Source organism: Alexandromys fortis, unplaced genomic scaffold (assembly GCF_014885135.2).
Source record: "Alexandromys fortis isolate MF-2015 unplaced genomic scaffold, M_Fortis_MF-2015_v1.1 scaffold_101, whole genome shotgun sequence".
NCBI lineage: Eukaryota > Metazoa > Chordata > Mammalia > Rodentia > Cricetidae > Alexandromys > Alexandromys fortis.
Genome location: NW_026067983.1, coordinates 4297702 through 4306513, shown reverse-complemented (window position 1 = coordinate 4306513; position 8812 = coordinate 4297702).

Genomic DNA, 8812 nt, shown 5'->3' with positions numbered 1-8812 from the left:
TTTTTTTTTTTTTTTTGAGACAGGGTTTCTCTGTAGCTTTGGAGCCTGTCCTGGAACTAGCTCTTATAGACCAGGCTGGCCTCGAACTCACAGAGATCCGCCTGCCTCTGCCTCCTGAGTGCTGGGATTAAAGGTGTGCACCATTACCACTGGGCTCAGAGAATGTTTTTGTATCATTCATTAACTAATGATGAATTACCTTAAAGAAAAGAACACTTTAGACTGTTAATTACCACTAGAAGTTCTTGTTACCCCAGCCACCAATATCAGACCACCCTAATATAACATCTCCCTAACCACTCTGGTCTTTCCACTGTGTTTATCAGGCCTTTCCACAAAAGGAAAAAAAAAAAAAAATCCTACCCGATGCTTGTTTCCAAGGCTCGAGATTCTCATCGTTTTTCTGCTAATTTCCTGGCTAGTTATTGTGTTTCTGAGACAGGGTTCTCTGTGTAACAGCCCTGCTGCCCTGGAACTCACTTTGTAGACTGGGCTGGGCTCGAACTCACAGAGATTCACTGGCCTTTCCTTCCTGAGTGTTGGGATTAAAGGAGTACACCACCTCCCCCAGCCTTCATCAACTGTTTTAATGGCTTTACTTCTTCCATATTTTGGGAAGGTTTTGTCTTAGCTGTCCTTCCTTGGGTTCATCCGATATCATGACTTTAAAGACCATTTCCAGCTGATGCCCTTCTTCGAGCCATATCTGTATTTGTTTCTCTCCACTTTTCTAGCCTGGCATCTGGTTGGTAACATTTCTAACGTTTGCTCTCTCCAATAGCAGAGTACAGTCTACTTTAAACTGTGTTTTGGATTGAACTATTCTTTTTAAAGAATAATTTTTATTTAATCAATTAATTTTAAAATTATTTTATGTGTAATGATGCTTTGCCTGCATGTAGGTTTATGCAGCGTGTGAGTGCCTAGTGCCTGCATGTAGTTTATGCAGCGTGTGAGTGCCTGGTGACTGCAGGCCCAGAAGAGGTAATTAGATCCCCTGCAACTGGAGACAATTGTGAACTGCCAATGGGTACCGGGAATTGAACCTGTGTCCTCTGGAAGAGCAAGAGAGAGACCTGGTTAGTTGTCCTCATCAGCTTAGACCATGAAGCCAAATATGGACAAGTTCCACAGAACCACCCTGTGCAGGCGTCCACGCATGCCTTCAGCACTGCCAGGGTGCACATTTCCTTCAGTTTCATGCTCTTCCTCTGGAAGAGTCAGTGCTCTTAGCCCCTGAGCTATCTCTCTGGCTCTAAATCAAAACTACTTTTGTTACTTCCACAATTGCCAAGTCATTCTAATAATCGCTGTTTCTGGCCTGGACTATTAACGAAGCTACCTAGTTATTCAACTTGTACTTAACACCGCCCACCAAACTTTAGTCCTCGGCTAGCGTATTTCCGTCCATTAGGAGTGTAAATCCAGTCATTTTAGCTCCACAATCAATCATCTTCAAAGACTTCTCATTGCATTTAGGGCAGAAGCCGACTGTGACGTCGAAGGCTACAACATTAGCTCTTGCCTAATGGGCTGTAACTTACCCTGGCCGACTTGGTGGTGGATCGCCTTGGATGGCTTGCTCTTTTAAGTAGGTCAAGGTTACTTGCATAGAGATCTTGGCACAGCTTTTCCCACTGCCTGGGCACTCCTTGCCAAAGCCTTTAAAGGCTGCCTCATGCACGTCTTTCAGATGGCGCTGAGGTCAGATATGATCTTTTAAAACTATGATGTATCATCACCTCCTGACATCTTATTTACAATTTACTTATTAAATAAGTAATATAGTTCATACATGTAGTTCATGATCTACAGAGACAGTACCTGATACGTAACTGACAAGCATTTATTCAATATTGTAATGAATCTATTAACTCTGATTTTATTTAGTGTATGAAGTCAGTCGGTACTGCTTTTCAAAATGTGTTCTATAGCGCAAACCTTAGTCTATTTAGCTTACATACTTCCTATTCTTCAGAAGTGTTATCATTTTCTCGAGTTTTGTTATTAAAAGGAGGGGACCAGGCCGCGTCCTGGCAGTCTTTCCTCAGGTTTATTTACATTTCTAAAAGCCTGTTGTGTTATTGTTATTTTAGAAACAAGGGTAATGTTTACCTTTCCCAAGTGAGGCCCGTAGAGATAATGCATTGAAGTGTCTCTCACAGAACACAGCTCATTTCTGTGCTCCTGGGACAATGACAGGCATTCCTTCCACTGAGTGCCCTGTGCCAGTGTCCGTAACACCACCAACCACCTTAAAAACCCGTAGACCTGGGCACGTGATCACATATGAAGTGGTGGGTGTGGGGTGGATATGGACGGAGGGAAGAAGTCTCCACGTGTCTTAAGTCCCATCGCACTGTTGCCCAGTTTTAGAAGAAAATTGGGAGCTGCTTAGGCAAATTTTCACAATCTGAAAAGAAATATTTCTCAGTCCTTTTGAGGTAGGTGGTAGAGTTAAAAGTGTGGGGTTAGAGCTACTAATGAAAGAAACTAACGTTTTTGAAAGTCATAAGTATATGGCTACTACACATGTTATATGATATACTTTATATGTATTCAATTCTGGTTTGTCAAGTAATTTAAATACAAACAGATAAGGCAAACAGGTATGATTTAACAAGTCAGTAGGATTTCGCTGTCGAAAAGATGGCCAAGTATGGTCTTAGTACACAAAATAAGTCATTTTGGTTATGAACAATGTAGTAACAAAGATAAAGTTTTTTTTTTCCCTTTTGGAATTAATTTTTCCTCCAAAAAGATAACTCTAACATCCTTCTGAAAGTAACTGGCTTTCCTTAAATGGATCCAGATTCTGACTCTTGAAATCTGAGTGTGTTGCTTTGAATGATCAAAGGAAGACAGTTCCTGAAATGCTGGAAGCTATCGACTGTGGGAGATAAGAAGCCGCATGCTCTCTCTCCCCCAGACAAGTTTTTTTTGACCCCCCTGCACAGACGTGCTTGGTCACGTGTGGTGGGAGGTTCACAGGCAGGAAATATGTCAGGATATATATTTGTTCCTGATTGGTTGTAGGCTGGAGGCCTTCACTATGTATGCTTGCCCCTAATTGGACCTAATGGAAAATGTAATGAATTATGGGATTTCCTTCCTAAGCTCCTGCTAACCCTGACTTGGGCTATTTCCTGGGAACCTGGGTATGGACCTAGCCAGAGCCCATCCACCTGGTTAATATTTAATTAAAGCTTGTTTCAAATTTGGCCTTAACTTCTCAACCAGTGTGATTAACACATTGTCTATTCTGTGCATGGTTAAAGATGTGCCCATAAATTCTAAGGGTGAAGCCTGGATTTTGCCATCAATGTGCGTTGGAGTAATTGCTTGGTTCAAATGATGGAGGGATGCAAAAGTCATGTCATGTGACTGTCAGAGCTGGATAACAAGGTGCATTGCTTCTCTACTTTGTACTGTGGGGAAATATCTTCCATGTCTTAAGGACAGTCAAGCAGTCTGTAACTGGAGTTGAGGTCTCCTGGCAACAGCCACATGTGTGACCATTCAGGAAACGGGTCCTTCAGCTCCAGAGGAAAGGAGAGAAAGCTTTAGCTCAAAAGTCTGCTGCTTGACCGCAGTCTTGTACAGACCTGGAGACAGGAGTGTCATGCACACCATTTTTAGATTCCCAAGCCTCAGGAAATGGGTTAGGTAGTAAATGTTTATTGTTTTAACTTGTTGAGATTTCAAGTGATTTGTTGTGAACCAACAGAAAATAAGCAGGCCCACTCGTGACGTTTCCCCTATAAAGTTGTTTAATTATGCACTAAAGAAGCTGCCATGATCTTATAAAGAATTTCTACCCTTTCTCCTTATTTATAGCATTATAGCAAATGGCAAGGGTCCAGTTTGGGTTAAGCTCACCCCTCAGAGGAGGATGAAAATGAGAATTTCTCCCCACAGCGAAAGGATTTGCAAGGAGTGACTAACAGGCGGTGTGTGTGTGTGTGTGTGTGTGTGTGTGTGTGTGTGTGTAAGCGCTCACGGAAACAAAAGACCTTTTCCCTGCCCCTTTACTCCCGTCCTGTCCTACTAATTAGCATCATTTAACTTTCACAGTTCAGAACCAGGTCAGGGAGCCAGAGAAGATTAAGCTCCTCTCACTTGGAGACACTTAATTTAAGCTGTTTGGAAACCATTTAAAACTCCCTGGAAGGCTCTGCCGGATAACATGTAGAAAGTATGGAGAAAGAATAAAAATGTCCCCACAAAGCCAGAGGATCAACTCTGCATCAGTACCAGTGGCCAACTGCTCCAGAGGTGAAGCAGAGAGGAAACTATTTACCCTGCGTTTACCTGGGTTGACAAGCCTGGCTTTTCTAGATGCTGGTGTGTGGATGGTTCCCTTTCATCCATAACTTAGGCTTAGCATGGCTGAATTCCATAGTCGTCTTTTCAGCTGAATTGAATTCTTTTTGTGCCTGTTCTATTTTTATAACTTTATTGTTATTGTTGGTGTGTGGACACTCGTGTGCTTGCCACAGTGCAGATGCAGAAATCGGAGGACAACTTTGTGAAGTCAGTTTTTCCGTTCCACCTTTTTGGGAAACACAGCTTCAAGTGAGCATTGGAGAAACCAGGACTGTCAATCATGTAGGCATATTTTCTTCAAAGGAAGAGAGTGTCAGAGTGAAAGTGGCCGAACAACTGGGTGGCCCTCTGCTATGCTGTCAGGGGCTAGCCTCCACCCAAATACCCCAATATCCAGAGCTTTGTCTCTCAGTGACTAGACACCATCCCTAGGAAAGAGGCCTGGGGTGCTTTGCATCCTCCACCAATAGAATCTGTCATTTGCTTCTCACTGATCCTTTCCCAGGCCCCAGCCTGAGCTCTGTTTATCAGCCAACAGAACTCATTTGGGGGGTGCGGTGGGTTGAGACGGGCTTCTCTGAATTACTAGCATTGCACTGTACACCAGGCTGCCTTGAGAATACATTCTTTTTTTTCCATTATTTTTTTTCTTCTTTTTATTTATTTTTTATTTATTAAAGCTTTCTGTCTCTTCCCCACTGCCGCCTCCCCTTTCCCTCCCCCTCCCCCAGTCAAGTCCCCGTCCTTCGTCAGCCCAAAGAGCAATCAGGGTTCTCTGCCCTGTGGGAAGTCCAAGGACCACCCACCTCCATCCAGGTCTAGTAAGGTGAGCATCTAAACTGCCTAGGCTCCCACAAAGCCAATACATGCAGTAGGATTAAAAACCCATTGCCATTGTTCTTGAGGTCTCAGTAGTCCTCATTGTCCGCTATGTTCAGTGAGACTGGTTTTAACCCAGGCTTTTTCAGACCCAGGCCAGCTGGCCTTGGTGAGTTCCCGATAGAACATCCCCATTGTCTCAGTGTGTGGGTGCACCCCTCGCGGTCTTGAGTTCCTTGCTCGTGCTCTCTCTCCTTCTGCTCCTGATTTGGACCTTGAGATTTCAGTCCGGTGCTCCAATTTGGTCTCTGTCTCTGTCTCCTTTCATTGCCTGATGGAGGTTAATATTAAGGCGGATGCCTATATGTTTTTCTTTGGGTTCTCCTTCTTATTTAGCTCCGAGAATACATTCTTAACATAAAGATCGCAGGTGCATTACTACCTCGCTAGGGAGTTTCTATGTAGCCACGCCTAAAATTTTGTTATGATAATGGTCACATGGAAACCCCTTCCCACAGTTTTTTTTTCTTTTTATTTATTCTCTTATACAATACATCCTAACCACAGTTTTTCCTCACCCCCACCTCCATCTCTCAGATCCATTACTCCTCCCAGGGATAGTGATTGAACACAGAATGGCAAGTTACAACAAGACTAGACACATACCCTCATGTCTAGGCTGGGCCAGGCAACCCAGTAAGAGGAAGAGGATCCTAAGAGCAGGCAAAAGAGTCTGAGACACCCCAACTCCTACTTTTAAGAGTCCCATAAAAGCCCCAAGCTAAACAGCCACAACATATACAGAGACTTAGTGCAGATCCATGCAGCCTCTGATTACCAGTTCACTTTCTGAGCGGCTTAGGAGCCAGGCTGATTCTGCGGGCAGTGTTCTCCTGCTGTCTTTGATCCCTCTGGCACCTACACTCCTTCCTCATCTTCTTTCACAGGGTTCTCCAAGCTCGGCCTAATGGTTGGTTGTGGGTCTCTGCATAGACTCTCATCAGCTGTTGGAAGATTCTCTGGCTAGGCACCCATCTGTAATTCCAGCAGATTGTTATTAAGAATTATTGTACTGACTCCCCCCCCCCCCTTTTTCCGTAGTGTGTTTGGGTCCACTGTAGGTCTCTGGCCTCTCCAGCTTCCAGTTCCTGGCCATGCAGACAGTGTCAGGCATGGGCTCCCTCTCATGGTAGGGACCCACCTGGTGTGCTGGTGGTTAGCTCGTGTGGTTTCTGGCCCCGCAGGGAGTCTCTGCAGACGTTGTAGGAAAGGAGGGGGGGATTAGATCTGGTGTTTGTGAAGGGCACAGTGAGAGTGGAGGAATTTTGTGGGCAGGCAGCCAACTTAATCCTCTGGCAGGCATGGCCAGTGATTGGGCAGGCCACGACTGCCTGAGGAACCTGAGAGACCGGCCTTCCCAAAGTTTTACTAAGCTTAAGTGCATAAGAAGAATAAACCTCAAATCCAGACTCTGGAATTTTTGGACCCAGCACCTGGAAAAATGGTACCAACTCGAGTTTTTTTTACCTCATGATAAAAGTCTCTTTGCCTGCACAAGGCTTGTGGGAAGGGGGGAGTCTCTAACCTACCTTTACTCGGCTTGTGGAGAGCAGACTCAGGTCTGTGAGCAAGTATCTTTCTCCACTGAGTCATCTTGCCGTTCATGTTTTTAGTTTCAAGTATCCAGAGATACCGGTCACTTCAGAGATCTGGCTTCAGAAATAATCTTCAATGTTCTTGTTTGCTTCCTGGGATCCAAACCCCAGATTAATGTAAACAGAAAACTCTGAATTAAAAAATGTCTTGCCAAGCTCTGTTGTGGTGCACACGCTTAATCCCGGCCCTTGGGAAGCAGAGTCAGGTAAACTCTGTGAGTGGAAGGCCAGCCTGATCTCGAGAGTCAATTTCAGGACAGCAACGGCGACACAGAGAAATCCAGTCTTGGAAACAACAACAATGAAAAATAAACAACAACAACAACAATAAAATCTGATAAAACCTAAATTTAAAAACTGGCCTCAAGTTCTCCTCTACACAAAAAGTAAATATTCATGGTTCTTCCTATGGAACAAAGTGAATTTGTTGGCTACGATGGGGACATATGATGTGTATAAATACTGGTTTACTCCAGCCATCTGAAAAGTATGCAAAAATTAGCCCCACCCCCTCTTAAATCAGTGAATAGTAGTACAGGATCTGAGATCCAAAGGGAAGGACACTCCCACTGGAGGCTGTCTAGCCCTAGGAGTTAGTCTGCAGCTCCCATTTGAGAGCATTGGAAAGATGTCTTGGTTTTCAGTTCATAATCTGTCACCAACCAAGCTCCTCCACCAGTGTATTGTTCGTAGAAGCTTCATTTAGAGCACGGAAGGAAAGGTGGACAATATACTCTGTTCGGAGGTCACCCCTTCAGGCTGCTATAGCAGTTGTACCCCTAAAGTTGAAGTGACGGTTCTGAGAGAAAGCTGAAAAGCTAGGGGAACGTTCTCTGCACAGTGAGTTCGTGAATTCGTGAGAAACAGGGGAGTCTGACTGACCGCTGGAGTCACTGGACGCCTGGTCACACGGAATCTGTGCGTCCCTTTATTGAGACGCTAGACTGCAGCTGTTTCCTGTAATTCTTTCAAAGAGTGGCTGTGAGTTCGGGTCAGAGCTCGTTACCGCATTCCCTGTCCTGGAAATCCAGCTGATCTTCAAACTCCTCTCTGGCTGTTTTCCAAAAGAAGAAAATGAACTGTGTTACGTGGAAAGTACAACAGACTCACTGCTGTTTATCCACTTTTCTTCAGTCTAACTTTAAAGAAACAAAGACCACATTGTTTCCAAAGAAAAAATGATGCACATTCTTTTTAGTCTCTTGGAAATACAGTGGAAAGAAATGTGTGTATACTATTGTAGAATATATATTATATATACATGTATAATAAATAAGCATATATAGCTGGGATTTTTTGCACTTTTTGATGATGATAGGTGCTCCCCTTTTCACAGAATGCCTGTCCTCATTTCCTCCCCACCATTCCTTGTCTTCTGAGTTTTGGTTTTTAAGCGATAAACAGTGGCCCTATAGCTATTCCCATTACGGTTGCATCGTAAGCAGCAAATGAAAATTAACCAAATTCACGTTGAGAAAGTCTTCCAGGGTAAGTGGCATGAGTTGTGTTCTGTGATATGCTTGGGCTACTTTCCTTTTCAGGAGGGCAGAAAAGAGGTACAGTCTAGTATATGGATAGAATGTTCAAAGGATGCTGCGCATCATCACAGATCTGTAAAGCATACACGTTTCCTTCCAGGTGGGCCATCATTTGTTATTTCCTTTCTTTCTCCCTTCCCCTTTTCCTCCCCCTCCCTCCCTCCCTCCCTCCCTCCCTCCCTCCCTCCCTCCCTCCCTCCCTCCCTCCCTCCCTCCCTCCCTCCCTCCCTCCCTCCCTCCCTCCCTCCCTCCCTCCCTCCCTCCCTCCCTCCCTCCCTCCCTCCCTCCCTCCCTCCCTCCCTCCCTCCCTCCCTCCCTCCCTCCCTCCCTCCCTCCCTCCCTCCCTCCCTCCCTCCCTCCNCTCCTCCTCCTCCTCCTCCTCCTCCTCCTCCTCCTCCTCCTCCTCCTTCTTCTTCTTCTTCTTCTTCTTTTTTTCAGACAGGGTTTCTCAGTAGCTGTGGAGCCTGTCCTAGA